The following is an 18,737-nucleotide window of genomic DNA, read 5'->3' as shown; positions in this document are numbered from 1 at the left end:
TCCAGGTTATGCCACTTTCAGCCAGGAGATCAGGTTTTGATTCTGCTACCAGTTCATGGGCAACCTCTTCAAGCCAAGTTTAGTGGCCCTTATTTCGTGGAGAAGAAACTCAGTGATGTCAACTATGTCATCGCCACGCCAGATCGTAGAAAGAGCAAGCAACTATGTCACATCAACATGCTAAAGTTATATCACAGGCGGGACGAAAATAATCCAGTCTGCACTGTAGCTGTTCCACCCGAGTCTGCAAGTGAAGCTCTCCCATGCAGTATGAGCCTGAGTGATAGTTTGGGGAAGAATCCTGATATCATGAATGATCTCCAGACTAAGCTTTCTCATCTACCTCCCAAGGAAAGGCAGGAGTTTTCGGCATTACTGCAGGAGTACCCGCAAGAGTTCCGTGCCACTCCAGGAAGAACCACTGTGTTGATGCATGATGTCGATGTTGGAGACGCAAAGCCAATTAAATTGCCTCCTTACCGTGTGAACCCAGTGAAAGTTCCTCTCATCCAGAAGGAGCTTGGCTACCTGTTGGACCACAAGATGATTGAGCCCTGTCAGAGCGAGTGGAGTTCTCCTGTCACTCTGGTCCCTAAGCCAGGTGGGTCACAGCGGCTTTGCATTGACTACAGACGTGTTAATCAGATAACCAAAACAGACACTTACCCTCTCCCTCGTGTGGAAGATTGCATAGACAAGATCGGAAAGGCTAGGTACATAAGTAAGTTTGATTTGTTAAAGGGATACTGGCAAGTACCTATGACTGAAGGTGCTAGGGAGATCTCATTTTTTGTAACATTAGGAAAGACCTTTGCATGGTCTGTAATGCCATATACAGATTGTTTTAGAGTAATAAGAAATTTCCTTTGTAAATTTCTTTTTTCTATGTGGGGAGGTGTTACATAGCCTATGATTTCATCATCCTTTGTGCAATTTTAACGCACAGTATGCTGCATGTTTGATCACGAGCGTGTTCTGCCTCAGTTCCCCCCTTCTACCGTTATAGTAGAGTAAGTCGTCATTTCTGTTGTTTCAGTGCGGGATTTTCATCTCTTTGTCCCCATGGCTTCATTTGCGCATCCCTCTTACAAGTTGTATCAAGCTCTGCCAGCCCCTATATAATGAGCTCAGTCTCTGCATCATGGCCACTTAGATCTACTCCTCATTTTGTACACATCTCTGTCCTCCCCTGTACAGTTATTATTGTGAGTTCTCAAGAAATCTCCAAACATCTAGCAGCTGTGTGTAATTTGAGTATAACTGTTATTGCATTTTTTCTTGTACTGTGTAGCATAAGGTTAATTCTTAGGCCTAGTGGGGTTTTTGATTGATGTTGGGTTGTGTCAGTCATTTTTGATAACAGTTTGTATCTGTAATAATTTATCTGGCATTCACTGAGTATTATCTGGTATCTCATTTTATCAGGGCTAACTTAGATAAATTTACTCTTGCTAATTTCGTGTTAATAGAGGCTATTGCAGTTAACCATATATTTAACCTGTTTATTTTGCCATTACATTATCCTTATGAGTCCTGAATGTTTTGTTGTTAGTTTGTGCATTAAACTTTAACTTGTAATTTTACCTAACTCTTTTGTTTTGAATCTGGAACTTTACGGGACAGTAGTGACTCTTAGCATTCTCACTTAAAGTGTACGTTATCTTTCTCTGTTCCGTAACACTATCTATTAAGCTACTATGATAGTTACAAAAACATTACAGAAAAGAGAAGGATGGGTGGACAGTATTTAGATTTCAAGAAAGCATTTAGAAGAGTACCGCACCAAAGATTTTTATGGAAACTGTACCATCAAGGAGGTATCCAAGGCAACCTGTACTGTTGGATGCAGGATTTTCTCAGGAAAAGGGAAATGAGAACAGCAGTAATGGGAAATTACTCATCATGGGGGGAAGTAACTAGCGGAGTTCCACAGGGCTCAGTGCTGGCAACAATTATGTTATTAGTACATATAAATGACACAGACAGGAACATTGGAAATTAAAACTATCTATATATGTTTGTGGATGATGCAAAAATACAAAGGAAAATTACTAACAAACTCTTGCAAAGAGCTGCAAGAGGAATTAAATAAGCTTCATGAATGGAGCAATAAATGGCAAATGAAATTTAGTGTGAATAAGTGTCATGTATTAAGTCTGGTAAAAGTGGGATAAGACCTGATTGGGATTATAAGTTAGGAAGGTCAACCTATACATATCAAAGGGAGAAGGACCTAGGAGTGATTGTCAATAACAGACTATCTCCAGCTGACCACATCAGTGAGAAGGGTACGTAACATGTCTACAATGCATGATGATTTGAGAACAGCATTCACATATATAAATGAAGACATGCTGAGAAAGATATGAACATCACTCATCAGATCAGCCATGGAGTATGCATCAGTAGTCTGGAATCCCAATCTCAAAAAACACATAAATAAGACTGAAAAAGTACAAAGGGCAGCTACAAGATGGGTACCAAGCTTAATGGCTCTAAATTACGAAGAAAGGCTGGAAAAACTGAATCTACCAACAATACGGGAGAGAATGAAAAGAGGAGACATGATTATGCTATATAAATGCATCTCAGGGAAAGAGAAAATAGACATAAATGAATATATAACCTATGGGGAAGCAGCAGCAAAAGGACACTGTAAAAAATTATATAAAAAGAGAGGTGATAATGACGTAAGGAAATTCAGTTTCCCAAATAGGGCAACTGATCAGTGGAATGCACTACCGAATGAAATAGGATATGTATGATGAAAAGGGTTTAATACACAGGACAGTACGAGCTGGGATATGTATGATAAAATGGGTTTAATACACAGGACAGTACGAGCTTGATTCATTCCTGTAAAGATACAATTAGGTAAGAACAATTAGGTAAGAACACACACACACACACACACACACACACACACACACACACACACACACGATATATTTCACTCAAAACGTATTGAGGCAAAACACAAATTATTTTTAATTTCACTGTGTTGACCTTATATTTTTTTTTCATTAATTGTAGTTGATTCGAGGGCCTCCTCAGAAAACTTGGGAGGGGGGCGAGCGCCCCTCGCTGTCCCCCCACCCCCAAATGACGTCCATGCCCCTCCTCCCAAAAAAGTTCTCCAGAATCAGTAGATGAATTAGTGGGTGTATTATTTGGTGAAGAAATGTGTGTGCTTGCTGTTTCGTCCATCCACGAATTTGTTTACCTTTAAGGATTTCTATAACACTGTCATTAATTTTCCATAATATGGCTAACTCTAGCAAAAATGGGTGGCACTGCTAGTTGCATGTTAACACAATTTGGCTTAACATTACAGAGGGAGGCTTAATGTTGATTTCGTTGTCAGAGGCTCATCTTTAGGTAAGTCCAATGGACTGCAGAGTGAAGGTGCCGTTCTCTTGTAGTCCACAATCTTCCTGCCTGAAGTATAGGAGTGAGTTGCAAGATACTGTATAAACAGACTGTGAATCCTCAGTGCCAGTGTGTGAATGTGCCCCTCTCCATTTTCTTTCGATAAAATAATATTAATAACCAGGTGGGCGAGTCAGCATTTAGTGAGCTGTAGAGTTAGCTCCTTTAACTTCTGCTAGATGCAGCAGGGAACTATACCCCAAAATCGTGGAAATAAATGCAGCCTAAAAAAAGGGAAAGCTGGCAAACGTGAGTACATATCCTTACCCCATTACCCTTTCTCTGTCCTTCCTTTGCTCAACCCTGGTGTCCGTGCAATGCATGAGCAACATCTGCGGACAGCATCAGTCCTCTACAAGCTGTGCACCAGCATCTTCTCAACTCTGAGTTATTACTTTCACGGTTGCATGGTAAGCCTGCATCTTGCAGGAAGTGCCCTTGTTTCATTTTTTTGTCATTTGTCTTTCATAGTTTCAGTATTTTCATTTCTGGTTTGCAGCCCCACACTGTGTGCAAATTTTCAGTCGATATGACTGCAGTGGTTTGCTTCTGCCATGCTAGGCTGTCGGAGATTGGACTGCTGCCTTACTATAGGACATCTGAAAATATGGTTTTTAGTGTGGCTCCTAGCTCCACATGGAGTAGATTTCATTAAGTAGGGCAAGCTTCCTCTACAGCACGGTGCTCATCCTAGACTCTGTTTGCATGGAGCTATGACATGTTTTGTTCCATTTGTGTTAGTTTTTGTAGTTACAAGCGTTTTGGCTTAATTGCCTTAAGCCTCAAAGTCCACACAGTGGTCTGTCTGTCCAAGCATGATGAGCTATTTCCATCATGCTATACTTTTCCTCTCAGGCCAGATTTTAGTGTTCTGCCCTTCATAATGTCAATATTGTGTAGTTTTTAGTATTCTGTTTCAGAATGAGGTTCACAACTTTTTCACTGTATTCTAGCTAGGCAGAATTCATCTGTCATACTGTTTACCCAGGCCATAACTGGTCTAGTACAGTAGTGTGTGGCTTGCACAATTGCGCACAGTTATCAGTCTGAATGGGCACGACGAGCTATTTCCATCATATGACGCTCTTCCTTGTTTTCCCAAGGCTCCACTCATTGTTTTCCCCTGACGGATAGTTTAGCATTAGTTCCAAGTTCATTTGGTCTTTCTGGCCCATGTGGCACATGGTGTTTACACTGAGCAAGTACTGTGAACTGCTGTCACTGCTTTAGCCCGGGGCTCAGGCCATGGTTTTACATCTTAAAGCTTACTTTGGTGATTGCCTTTACCACACGGTGTGCAGCCTGCAAGCCGCATATGCCTGGCAGGCTACCTCCTTCCCAGTTTGTTTGCCCTAGATCATGTTCGCCCAGGTCTCCGGCCCTGGGTTCCTGCCATGATTTTTTCTGTGGGTAATTCAGTGTTATTTTCTTTGTTCTCAACCACGTGGTTGCAGACCCCCACCCGCCGCTCCTCTAGGAACAGGGGTGGGCGATCACCTGTGTACTTTCTTACAAGGAACTTTCCTGCTTAATCCTCTTTCCCCCTCTACCTGCCCTTCCCTCACTAATATTTGTCCCTGGGGTTTTGTTTCATCTTTTGGGGCATGTGGCAAGGGAGGTTCCCTTAAGCAGAACTTTTCCTAGTCCCATGTGGAGAGCGACAGGGGAAAGGGAAGGAGGGAGCAGCCCTTTGTTTCTAACTTCTGTGATTCTGTGTATGCCTCCTTCCCAGGCTGACATTTCCCATCCAAGGTCAGCCTTCTCCTTCGGAGGATGCCCTGGGAGGGTATGTAGGGATGGCCATATGCTCTAAGTTTTACACATGATGTACAGAGGGCTATGTCTTCATTTTCCAATGTTGTGGCACCTGCTTTCCGTGGTATGACGCCCTGTCTACTGCGCACAATTTGGACAGCCTCCTGGAATACACCTGCCTGGTAGACCATTGGAAGAGGGCTCAAAAGTCAGCAGCTCACCACAGAGAATGCAGTCTGACATGAGAGAACAATGAGATGGCTATGAAACTTGGTTTCTGCTTGTGAAGGATGTCCAGCGATACAGCTCTGTCCTTCAACACATCTGCCCGGTCTGATGAGGCACAATTAGAGGGCAAGACAGTAGCCATAGATGGAGGTGTAACGGCACTATCCCTGACAACGCACGCGCACCTGCGGCATCAAACAGGAAATTCATCACCTGGCTACTCCAGCCATCCAGAGCATAGAGATAGGCAAAAAAAGGCCACGACACCACCCACACACACACTACATTCTCTCCTGAACCATAGCAAGTACCTCACTCACCACTACCAACAATCCCTGCAGCAGAGGGTGACTAAGGAGATCGATTGCTACCACTATTCATCCTCTCTCACCTCACTGACCCACCTCACCTTACTTCCATGTCTCCATTCCTCCACTTACTAGACACTGGTATTCCCAAAGGCCCCCTTCGTCACTGTCCTCCATCTCCTCATCCCCGGATTCTCGTCAGTCATTTGCTGGGAGTCCAAACGGGGTTCTCCGGTCCAGCAGGGGAGCAGTCCCCAACCCTCTTTAAACAACTATACACCCTAATATTCACAGGGGGAAGGGAACGAGGAGGAAGAGATAGGCAGACCTAGCGAAGACCACCTGCTTTAACTGTCAATTAGTCCTGAAGGGTTGGAAGCTGCTTGTGCAGGTCTCATCCATCAAAATTTTCACGGAGCATTTAGACAAATCATTACTAGAATGCAAGAACATAGAACAATGATGGGTCTTAACGGTGCAGGAATCCATGGATGTCCAGTTCCCCCCATCTGGCTTACGATGATGCAAGCGAGAGTAGGACCTTTCACGACCAGTGTCACAGCCATCACAGACGCCTACAGTGGTGAGGTAATTGCCGTACCTTCCACTGAATAAGACTGCATTGTGCAGCTGATGGTTTCAGCACAAAACTACCAGCATTGATGGTGATGCTCCCCTGTTACCGGGCCAAGTGGGAACCTGACAACCACGACATTTGGAAAGGGGCAATGTTCTCAGAGTAATTCGCCCTCTCATTGTCACAGGCCTACTTCCTGCTATGCCTGGATGAATGGAATGACTCTTACACAGATCCTCATAGGGTAATGCCAATTCAATTCCCAGAGTCCATGAAGAGCAGTGAAACTGTCATCTAACTACTCAGGTTCTGTGCTGGTACTCACATCTCAGTTTCAACAATAGTTTAAATGGCTTGCTATTAATCTCCATTGCAGACAGTGACAAACTGCATTAAAGTGAGAAACATGGCGTTCATCACGACGGAGTGAGTGGCAAGGGAAGCAATCATCTGGGAGGCTCCCTTTTCTTCTAACAAGGTCCTGGATGCATATGTAAATGAGGCATATACTCGCCTCCCATGTACCATACACCTCCTGCTCTCTGCTCTAACCTTTCTCATGCAGCAGAGATCGTCTTCTCCTCATCACTACCAGACTGGACGACAAGGCACCAGCCTCATCACTGAACACATTTGGCCTCATTAAACGGCACAAAGGCCCCTACTCTTTAAAACTTAACACTTGCAAAGGAGTGTCACACAACAAGCACTGATCTAGAAGGCTTATTTACTCACCAGTCAACATGCTGGCCTATTGGTCTTTGCCTAGGTCGTCATGTCTTCATCAGACTAACAAGGGTGCTGGTGCATCATATGGTGTCAGAGGGGATCAATGTATTAATGTATCTCAACGACTGGCTTCTCACAGCAGCCACCAAGGAGGAGTGTCTAGAAAATTCAAGCTAAGTAATCAAGTCATCTGGGGAGCTCAGCAACAAAATCAATATGGAAAATCTTTGTTAACCCCTGTGAAGCAAGTAATCTGGTTAGGTCTGGAGCAGAACACCAGGCAAGTATGAGTTCGTTCTTCCCCGGACAGTGCATGTTGCCTTCGGGAAAATTGTTTAGGACAGTTCATGCCAACCTGAAGTCATGAACACATGGGGAACCATTGCTGTGGGTACTGAACTTGGTAGGTTGTGCCACTACCACCTACCACGGAGGGTAAAGGTGATCCCAAGAGAAAGGATGTTGCACAGGCGACATGCTCCATCCAGTCCCTGCCAGCCCCAGGAGGCTACTTTGATGATGGATGGTGCCAGACTCCTACGATTGTAACCAATACATAAGACTTGGGAGGACATTCTGTCATGAGTGGGGCACCAACAACTGGAGGCTTGCACATAGACAGAATTCGTCAAGCACATAAATATCACGGAATTAGGGGTAATGCAAAGGCACAACCAACTGGCGTTGCAATGCATGAAATAGTATGGCACGTCAAGGTCTGATCCCTTCCTGGCACAGACAGAACAAATTCAGTGGCCAACTCACCATTGCCGTTGGTACCTGTCGACTCAGAATTTTCTGGGGAGAAGAACAGAGGGCCTTTGCACACTGCAGGTTTAAGTTAGCCCCAGTTGAATGGACTGTCTGGAGGGTTATAATCAACTCATTGGTTCTCAGGTATGGCCACATGCATGTGGACCTCTTTGTCACCAAAGACACAATGCAGTTACTGCTCCACCTATCCAAGGTGCACTGTATGCCGCAAGTGGCCCGAATGCGATAGAGGAGGACTGGATGAAGTCGACACTCATATACCTGTTTCCCTCACCTGCAACCAAAGTTCTCCTAAACGTAGTTAGCGATTTCAGCCTTGATTGTGAGAAATCTGGTCCTAATACCAGAGTGCTGCAAAGGGTAAGCCCTAACGTATTGCCTGTGGGGAGGGAGTGCCTCACCAACCCCTAACAGAGAAGCTCCGAGCAACATTGAATTTTTATGCATGATATTTCTCAAGTGGGTTCTATCCTCTGCCGAATTTCGTGGAGGATATGCTATGAACACTGTCGGCCTCCTCCACCAATCCCTCTGGATTGCTTTCCTCTATTTCTGAGCGGAATAGAGAGGCCCTTTAGTAGTAAAGTCCCAGGTCCTGTCATTACCTCCACCAAGGTTATGTTTTAAGATGCATTGGTTTGTTTGTCTATCTGTCTGCCTGTCTGTTAGTAGGGTTACTCAAAAAGTTATGAATAGATTTTGTAAAAATTTTGTGGAACTGTGGGCCATGAGGAAGGAAAAAATGATTAAATTTTGTGCCAGATACGGATCCAGAGTATCCTGTACAAAATTCTCCAAAAGTTCTCAATGAATTTCAGTGAAATTGTGTGGAAATGTGCGCCAAGGACCAAGAAAGATTTGATTAAATTTGGGGTCGTATCCGGATCCTGTATCCACGGATGCGGATCCGGGATTTTTCAGAAACTTGTGAACGGATTTGGATGAAATAAAGTGGAAATACGGGCCATTGGCCAAGGAAGAATTTGTTGAATTAGGGTCGGATCCGAATCTGGATCCGGAGTATCCCACACAATATCTCCAAAAGTTCTCAATGATTTTCAGTGAAATTTTGTGGAAAGGTGGGCTATGAACCAAGAAGGAACTGATTAAATTTTGTGGCGGATTCGGATCCGGATCCTATATCCACGGATCCAGATCAGGATCCTTTTTAATGGCATTGGCGATGGTATGTGATCTTTGAGCGCTTTCTAGTTTCAATCGAGTTTGGTGCAGACGAAAGGCAGAGTGGGAACTGTCTTAAATTTATACACTGTTCCCAGCATGCATTATCTTTGCACAGGATTGATTGGCGGTGTCTCTAGTGCCATCTCCAAGGACGCTTGCAAAAAACGAGAAGGAAGACTTCAGGCTTGCTCCTCTCACAATCCCAGCCTGTAGGATGCTTACTGTCCACCATTATCTATGCACAGTAGCAGCGCTTAAGCAGTGCCTGGAAGTTTCAATAGGCGCAGACTCGAGAGAGACATTGTTCTGTGCAGATTCTAGTGCCCCCTTTTTCAGTGAGGGCACTCCATGCTTAGCAGAGAGTGTTCTAGTAAAGTCTGCTATCACCCGTGAAATAATAGTGGAAGTAGACTTGGTAAGTGATCCGAGAACACACGGTCTTCGGGGAATAGCAGCATACCTGGCATATTCTCCATACACACACTCACTCTCACTAGAACAGAGAAGTGGCCGGTGAAGTTCAGGGACGTCCTTCATCATCAATCAATCAATCAATCATTTCCTGTGGCACCCTCGGGGATGCATAGGGCCTCGATGAACTCACACCACCACATCCTATCTTGTGCTAACTCCTCAAGATCTCCCCAACACTCATCTCCAGCTCCCGTCTCATTGTCCTCACCCACGTCTCTTTTCAAGATCTCCCCAACACTCATCTCCAGCTTCCCGTCTCATTGTCCTCACCCACGTCTCTTTTGGCCTTCCTCTACCTCTCCTACCAAGTGCCACCCACCCTGGTGTATCTCGTACTATTCCCTGTCTCCTACACACATGTCCTAGCCACTTCCATCGTGAGAATCTAACATATTCATCGATCGGCTGCACTCCCGTTATTTCTCTAATTCTACTATTTGGTATCCTTTCCCACCACTTAACTCCTAATATTCTTCTAAGTGCTTTATTTTCAAACACCAAGAATTTATTTTCCATAGTCACTGTGCTGTACCAAGACTCGTGTCCATAAATTAAGATACTCCTAACCATTACCTTATAAAGTTTGATTTTTGTATGCACAGAGAAATTGTTATTATTCCAAATATTTTTAAGCATTCCCATTGCCTGATTAGCCTTCTTTAACCTTTCCTCGAATTCAAAGTTCAAAGAACCATCCTCGGCTAAATAAGTACCTAAATATTTAAACCTATCAACTTGCTTTACAACCATACCTCCAATTACACATTCCTGCGCATTTTCCATATTCATATTGATTATTTCAGTTTTTCCACAATTAATAACCAAACCCACCTTGCGACCTTCACTCACCAAACAGTCCAACACTCTCTGCATCTCTTCTGGCCCATCACAAATCAAAACTATATCATCTGCATAATCTAAATCCAAAAGTTTCCTGTTCTCTCCCCAAAGTATACCTGCACCGATTTCTGTTCCAACGCGTTTCATAATGTAATCAATGACCAATATAAATAGTAAAGGCGATAGAACACCACCTTGAATTACTCCGGACTTGACTTCAAACGAATCACTCAGACAACCATCAACCATCACTTTACAAAATGTGTCCTCATGCATGTTCATAATGACCCTCACAAACTCCTCTGGTATTCCATAATGTCTCATGATCTTCCCCATAGTCTCTCTCGAAACACTATCAAAAGCCTTTTCAAAATCAACAAAACAAAGACTTAACGGTACTCTCATTTCATTAACTTGCTGCATCAAATGCCTAACTATAAAGATCTGATCATTGCAACCACGTCCCTTTCTAAAACCAGCCTGTTCATCCCTCAGAATACCCTCAACCACCGGCTCCAACCTATTTAACAACACTCTACTGAAAACTTTCAAAGCTATCGGTGACAAAGAGATTCCCCTCCAATTACCACATTCACTCAGGTCTCCCTTCTTCGGAACTTTAACAATTACACCATTCTTCCAAACTGACGGTAGTAACCCCGTCACCCATATCTTATTGAATAGCTTGGTCAAGATCATTATTAATCTATCCCCTCCACTTTAAACATTTCCGGAAATAAACCATCCTCCCCTGGTGCCTTATTATTCTTTAACTGTTTTACTGCTTTCTCCACTTCTGCAAGCCTCAACTCTCCTGTTTCTATATTTAAATCTTCCTGAGCAGACGGTATATCCTCTTCTGGTGGTATTGGTCTATTAAGAACTGTCTCAAAATGCTCTTTCCATCTGTTTTTAATATCTCCATCTTTGGTCAATAAATTTCCTTCCCTGTCTCTAACTGGTATTTCCTTGCGTTTACCTGCATTACCACTCAGTTCTCTAATCGATTCATATGCTATTCTTTGACTCTGTTCATCATTTTTGTTTATTAAGATTTCAGTCTCTGCAACCTTTTCATCCACACATCTTCTTTTATCTCTCCTAGCTAACCTTCTTACTTCTGAATTCAAACTCCAGTACGCAGCTCTTGCTAATTCAATCTCTCGTTCATCAACGCATTGCATCTCACTCCTCAATTTAGCCTCACCTCTCTTTTTTATCATATCCCACGTTTCCTCCGATATCCATTTCTTTCTCCTGAATCTATGTCTCCTTCCAATCGTACATTCAGCAGTCTCATGCAAAACTTTGTTCACATCCTCCCACATCTCATCTACACTTCTCTCCCCCTCTTCCAACGTTTCCAACACCAAAAACCTATTTCTGCATTCTAATCTGAATTCCTCCTTTTCTTCTCCTTCCCTTCTAAGCTTAACAATATCGTATCTACCAACACCAGATTTTTCCTTCTTCTGATTTTTAGGTTTAAACCTTATTTTTGCAATGCTGAGTTGATGGTCACTACCAATATCCGCTCCCCGTTTAACATGAACATCTAGCAGAGAACTTCTATGCCTCCTACTGATAGCGATGTGATCAATCTGATTTTTATATTTTCCACACGGCGACACCCAAGTTGTCTTGTGTATATTGCAATGCTGAAAGAGTGTGCCCCCGATGACTAAGTCATTTGCTAGACAGAAGCTTCCAAACCTCACTCCGTTTTCACTCATCCTACTACCAACTCCCATCTTACACATACATGCCTCAAATCCCTCATTTGAACAGCCCATTACTGCATTAAAGTCTCCAACGCAGATCAAAACATCATGTCTAGGTACCCTTCCTACTCCTTCTTGCAACTTTTCATAAAATGTGTCTTTCCTTTCATCGAGTGCATCATTAGTAGGTGCATAACACACAAACAGACTGATGTTGCCATGATTTGATTCAAACCGTGCGTATAACAATCGCTCATCTATAGGATCCCACTCACATAAAGCCTTATTTGCCTTACAACCCAGCAACAATCCTACTCCCTGATAATGCATTCCGTCCTGTCGACCAGATATCAATAAACGTATACCATCCTCCAAATCCAACTTATCGACTCCAGTTAATCTAGTTTCTGTCAGAGCACAAATATCAAGTCCGTAATTTTGAAAAACCTTCACTAACTCATCGATTTTACCGTCATGATTTAGCGTTCTCACATTCCAGTTACCAATTTTAATTGTATTTTTTGCATTGACAAAGGAATTAGATTGTAATTGAGGCAACCGTGAGATTCTTAGCACCCCCTGCCCATTTAAGGGCTGCACGGGACTGGGGGCCATTATTGTTCTTTCAGAGTCCATCAAGGTTTCTTTGGCTAACTTCCTGAACACCTCGCCATTGTGTTGCAGTCGCAGTAGGCAGCTAACTTGCCTGATTGCCCACACCAGAAAGACCCAGCTATGCTGTAGCCAGTCACGTGCCGGCATGCTTCCCAGCCATTTCACTCTTAAGGAGTTCCTCTGCCTGAGAAAGCAACCACCCCCCTGCTCCCGAGGGCTTTTGATCTGTGTAGGTAGAGGGCGATCACTCCCTCACTAGCCATATACAGTGTATATACAGTGTATAGGCTACACTCATCATAACATACATAAATCACGCCCTGGGGGATGCCCCATTCAGAGCAGTTAGCACCTTCCCAGGCAGTAACCAAGGAAAACAACACTGTGCTCCATACCCTCATAGAAGTCAAGCTTACGCTTTTTCTTGCTGTCACACTACTCCATACCAGTTAGGAGACGCCTGCACAATGTGCTCCAACCCACCATTGGGTGAGGAGGGCAGCAGGCACCCAGTCATCACCAGAGGTTTCACGGTGCACCTCCCTGGTGCTCTCTATCACAAGATTATTTCTTTGGATTGTTTGTCTTGGCCGACAAAGAAAAAAGAATTAAATCAGTGCAAGCGAATGACAGTGAAAAAAAAATAAAATATGGGTGATATAATGTGAAAAAGTGAAGGTTAATGTGTGCCAACTGGATGTCTCTTGTGTGCTATGCAATCCATCAGTGTGATGACTTGGCCCTAGGACCCCTTACCATGCACATGCCTTGTATCAAATCAGGCACTGAAAAATTATTTTTTTTACGTAAAAAAAAAAAAAAAAGGAAAATGAAAAAAAAAAAAGATCCTGCCAGATGAAATGTCCAATGTTATACCTAGCCTGCGAGCTATAGCCCGTGATCCCCAATGTATATATTCCTGTCAAGCATTAAACTTTACAAAAAAGAAACTATGTTGTTTTATTACCTCTTTCAATCCTCTTGATATGGAGCTAACTAAACGCAAACTCCCCAACCTTGTCATAACACCAGTTTTGAAGAAGAATGTGAAAAGGCTTTTTATGTCAAGGGCGAGGGGGGTGTTCGCGTTTATCATGATTACCCACCCCACTTCACATCCTCCCCAAAGGTGATCTGGTGTTATGACAATGACCTGTCTTGCTAACACCTATGTTGAGCAAGCAAAGGGCAGAGATGGGGTAACAGGGTAAGTGTATGGAGGGGATTGTACACGCTTTTGTTGGTGTTGACAAAGTTTTGGCGAACGTCTTCCTTGGCGTAAGTAGGGATTTCGTCTTCGGCTTCAAAGCCACTATTTATAAATGTGACAGAAACTAGCGGAAAAAGCAATTATTAACTTATTATAGAAGTGCATTACATGGATATGAACCTTTACTTAAGATACAACAGCCGTACACTAATATACATTTGGGTGCCCTTTGAAATGTTTCTTATTACATTTTCAATGCGATATATATTTTTTAAGAAGTATATGGTAGGTGGGCGTGGCCACCATCCATTTCCTCCATGTAATGCATCTTTTGGTGACTACCCGAGTGACAAGCCAAATGGTTTCTTCTAATCTAGGGAAACATATACCATGATGGGTGGTAAATAGTTAACGAAATCGACGCTTTCTGTTCTATTGGCTTTTGGGCAAGAACCATTAAGGTTTCAATCTGAAGGTTGTTTCGGAATCATTACTAAAACGATGCCTCTTGGGCTTATCGTGGTTTGTCACCCTTGTCTTAAATGCCTGTACTTAGTATCCTGGCTCCAGACCCCTATCTACTGATGAGGAAAATAGTCTTGCATGACATACATGAACTTTCCACATTACTAAAAGGCTGATTGCCCTCACAGATACTGGCCCTAAGGATGATGAAGCTTGGTCTGATGCTGGTCATCTTTCACGCCACATGTGATGCAAGGAGCTCTCTGCTTACACCTCTTGCAGGTACATTTGCATAAAGTATGCACACACATTCAGTGCACACATATACCCATAAGCATATATGGTAATTCTTCCATGATAATCAAGTAATTTTCACTCACATATGAGTCGGTCTTTCACTATACCTTCTTGGACTCAACCAACACGGACCTAATTTCCCTTGTGAACCTGTTCATTGGATCCTTTTCTCCCACTGGCCTGTTTCCTCAGGAGCTTTTTTTTCCCTCCTGGCCCAATTATCTGCCTCTTACCCACACCTATTTTTTGCCACTAACCCATTTTCTGCATGGTACTTATACCTCCCCCTGAACTTATGTTTCCCTTATACCAGATCAATCTCTGGACTAATTTTCGTCATGGAAGTATTTCACATCTTGACCTGTTTACTACATGGACTTATTTCTGATCTGTGGAGACATTTTTTTCCACATTCATATTTTCCTGAATGGACTTTTCTTCTTTCATGGGTGAAATTCCTCAAGTAATTAAGTCTCCACAAGTGATCTATATTCCCATAGATCAATTTCCTTTCCCATAGAATAATAGTAATGGTAATAGTAATATTAATACTAATACCAATTCTAATATAATAATAATGATAATGATAATAATAATAATAATAATAATATTATTATTATTATTATTATTATTATTATTATTGTTATTATTATTATTATTATTATTATTATTACTCTTATTATTATTACTCTTATTATTATTACGCTTATTATTATTACGCTTATTATTATTACTCTCATTATTATTACTCTTATTATTGTTATTCTTATTGTTATTACTCTTATTATTATTACTCTTATTATTATTACTCTTATTACTCTTCTTCTTCTTCTTCTTCTATTATAATTATTATTATTATTATTATTATTCCCCCCTGGGGAAGGGGGGATAGAATACTTCCCCAGTATTCCCTGCTTGTCGTAAGAGGCGACTAAAAGGGACACTTTTATTTACATTCTTTTTGCTCTCTTTCTTTCCCTTGTACTTTGTCTGTCCAAACCCTGTGCATTTTACTTTCATTTAGTTAATTTCCTCTCTCCACTGTCTGGTTCCTGCGAGTCACTGGCATTGGCTCCAGGGTAAAATATTTTACTGCCTAAGAAATCTTGATGATCTCTGGTGACGAAGCAATGGCCCTCAGTCCCGTGCAGCCCTTAAGTGGGCAGGGGGTGCTAAGAATCCCACGGTGTAGAAATAAGTTCATAAATCCAAAAAGAACCTTAAGAATAGGAAACTGGAATGTTCGAACTCTCAATCAGGCTGGTAAAATGGAAGAACTTATTTCAGTGTTCAAGGAATACAAGATGGATATTTGTGCTCTTACAGAAACGAGGTTGCTTGGAGTTGATAAAATGAATTTGGAAGATGGTATTACTATGTTGGTTTCTGGTAGGAGTGATGGAAATCATTACCAAGGAGTAGGCTTACTGCTGAGTAGAGATGCTTGCAAGGCACTATGTGAGTTTGAACCAATTAATGAGTGCTTGCTTTATGCTCGCTTAAAATCTGACCATGGTAATATCAGTATGGTTGTAGGGTACGCTCCGACAAATGAGGCTGCTGATGAAATGAAGGATGACTTTAATGAGAAGCTGCAGGATGTAGTGAATAGAGTGGCAAGACATGATGTGTTAGTTTGCATTGGTGATTTTAATGCGATTGTTGGCAGTAGTAGGGATGGCTTTGAAGATTGTATGGGTAAGGAGGGTGTCGGTATAAGAAACGAAAATGGGGTGCGACTTGCAAGCTTTTGTTTGGCAAATGACCTTATAATTGGTGGAACTATCTTTGAGCATAGAAAAATACATAAGACTACTTGGATTTCACCATGTGGTAAATATTGTAACCAGATTGACCACATTGCAATTAGTAGAAGGCATAGGAGTTATTTGCAAGATGTTTGCGTAAGGAGGGGGGCAGATATAGGTAGTGATCATCAACTTGTTGTGTCAAAGATTAAAATAAAACTTAAGAGAAACGTTAATGGTAATTGTACAGGAGGTAATAATTATGATTTTGATGAGCTAAGAAGTGATGAGAGCACGAGGGAAAAGTTTCGGTGCGAATGTAGAAACAAGTTTCTAGTCCTGCAGACTTTGATGGAATCTGAAGACAATGATATTAATCAAATGTGGAGCGAGGTAAAAGAGGTTTTGCATGAGAGTGCTAAGGTTACTATTAAGAAAAAAGTGAAAAGCGAGAAGGAAAAAGTGGATGTCAGATGAAACATGGAATGTAATTCAGAAAAGGAAAGAGGCTAAGTTAAGAAGTGAAGAACAACATGTTGATGGCCAGGTAGTTGAAGTACTTAGAGCAAAGTATTGGAGTTTACATTCTGAAGTAAAAAGACTCGTTAGACGTGATAAGAGGAGACTATATGATGAAACGGCGACAGAGACAGAAATTAAATTAAGTAAAAATGACGGTCAGAGCACAAGAGCAGCGTATCAGGTCATAAAGGAGTTAACTGGGACTGAAAAGAGAAGGAAGGAAATACCTGTACGAGATAGAAATGGTAATTTGATGACTAAAGATTTGGATATAAAAGGAAGATGGAAAGAACACTTTGAATCTGTTCTAAATAGACCAATCCCAGCTGAAGAGGACATTTTGCCAGCCGAGAGAGATTTGCAGATAGAAACAGGGGATATAACTTTGGAAGAGGTAGCAAAATCTATAAAGGAGTTAAAGAATTTTAAGGCTCCAGGTGAGGATGGAATATTCCCTGAAATGCTTAAGGTGGAAAATGACGAGTTGATGAATGCACTTTTGAAACTTTTTAATGTGGCTTGGGATAATGGTGGAATTCCAGAAGAGTGGAAAAATGGAGTGATTATAAAAATACCAAAAAATGGAGATTTAAGTGTGTGTGGCAATTGGAGGGGGATAACTTTGACACCTGTAGTTGCAAAAGTCTTTTCCAAAATCTTGTTGAACAGAATAGAGCCAGTAATTGATAAAATTTTAAGAGAAGAACAAGCGGGATTTAGAAAGGGTCGAGGTTGTAATGATCAGATTTTTATTGTAAGGCATCTAATGCAACAAGCTAATGAGATGAAAATGCCACTTAACATGTGTTTTGTGGATTTTGAAAAGGCGTTTGATAGTGTTTCGCGTGGAGCTATGTTGAAAATTATGAGATTCTATGGTATACCAGAAAAGTTTGTAAATATTATTAGAAGCCTGCATGAAGGTACTTTTTGTAAGGTAATGGTAGGTGGTTCTTTGAGTGATCCATTTCAAGTTAGGTCAGGAGTGATTCAAGGAGGAGTTCTTTCGCCATTGTTGTTTGTTTTGGTTATATATTATGTTATGAAAAAGGTTGTAAGGAGAACAGGTGCAGGAATTAACTGGAAAGAAAATAAGAAGCTGATGGATTTGGACTATGCTGATGATATTGTACTGATTTGCGGAAGTATTTACGAGATGCAGAGGGTGCTCGATTGTCTGGTGGAGGAAGGAGAAAAAGTGGGATTGGTAATAAATTGTGGAAAGACTGAAATTATTAATATGAACGTGGAGAACCAAATCGATTGTGTAATTGGGAATAATGTGGTGAAGAATGTAGAAAACTTTAAATATCTGGGAACGATTGCATCATCTAATGGATCATTAAACAATGAAATTGAGGAGAGGATTAGACAGGCTTGGCGAGCTGTTGGAATGTTGAAATCTGTTTGGAATAATAAGATGCTTTCGGTACATACTAAAGTGAAAATTTACAAGTCCATGGTTAGACCCATTTTAATTTACGGGCATGAGTCATGGTACAGTACAATTGCAACAGATCAGAAAGTATTAGGATTTGAGAATAAAATACTGAGAAGGATTCTTTGGGTAAAGTGGCAAGACAGAGTTACAATTGAAAGAGTAAGGGATATTACGAGAGTGGAACCAGTTAATGAATATGTGAAACTGTCTCGCTGGAAGTGGCTGGGGCACATATACAGAAAAGAAAGTTGTTTAATACAGGATGTGCCAGAGTGGATTGCAAGAGGAAGAAGAGGTAGAGGTAGGCCGAGGGAAACCTGGTTGAGGACAATGAAAAAAAAAGCAGGAGAGGAGTGTTGGTGGGACCTGAAGGAGATGGCAAGAGACAAATATTGGTGGAGAGAGTTCATTGAGACCCT

Source organism: Coenobita brevimanus, chromosome 30, assembly GCF_032717465.1.
Source record: "Coenobita brevimanus isolate Jiangsu-jjx chromosome 30, ASM3271746v2, whole genome shotgun sequence".
NCBI classification, from domain to species: domain Eukaryota; kingdom Metazoa; phylum Arthropoda; class Malacostraca; order Decapoda; family Coenobitidae; genus Coenobita; species Coenobita brevimanus.
The sequence above is the reverse complement of the archived record's forward strand: the minus strand, read 5'-3'. Positions refer to the sequence as shown.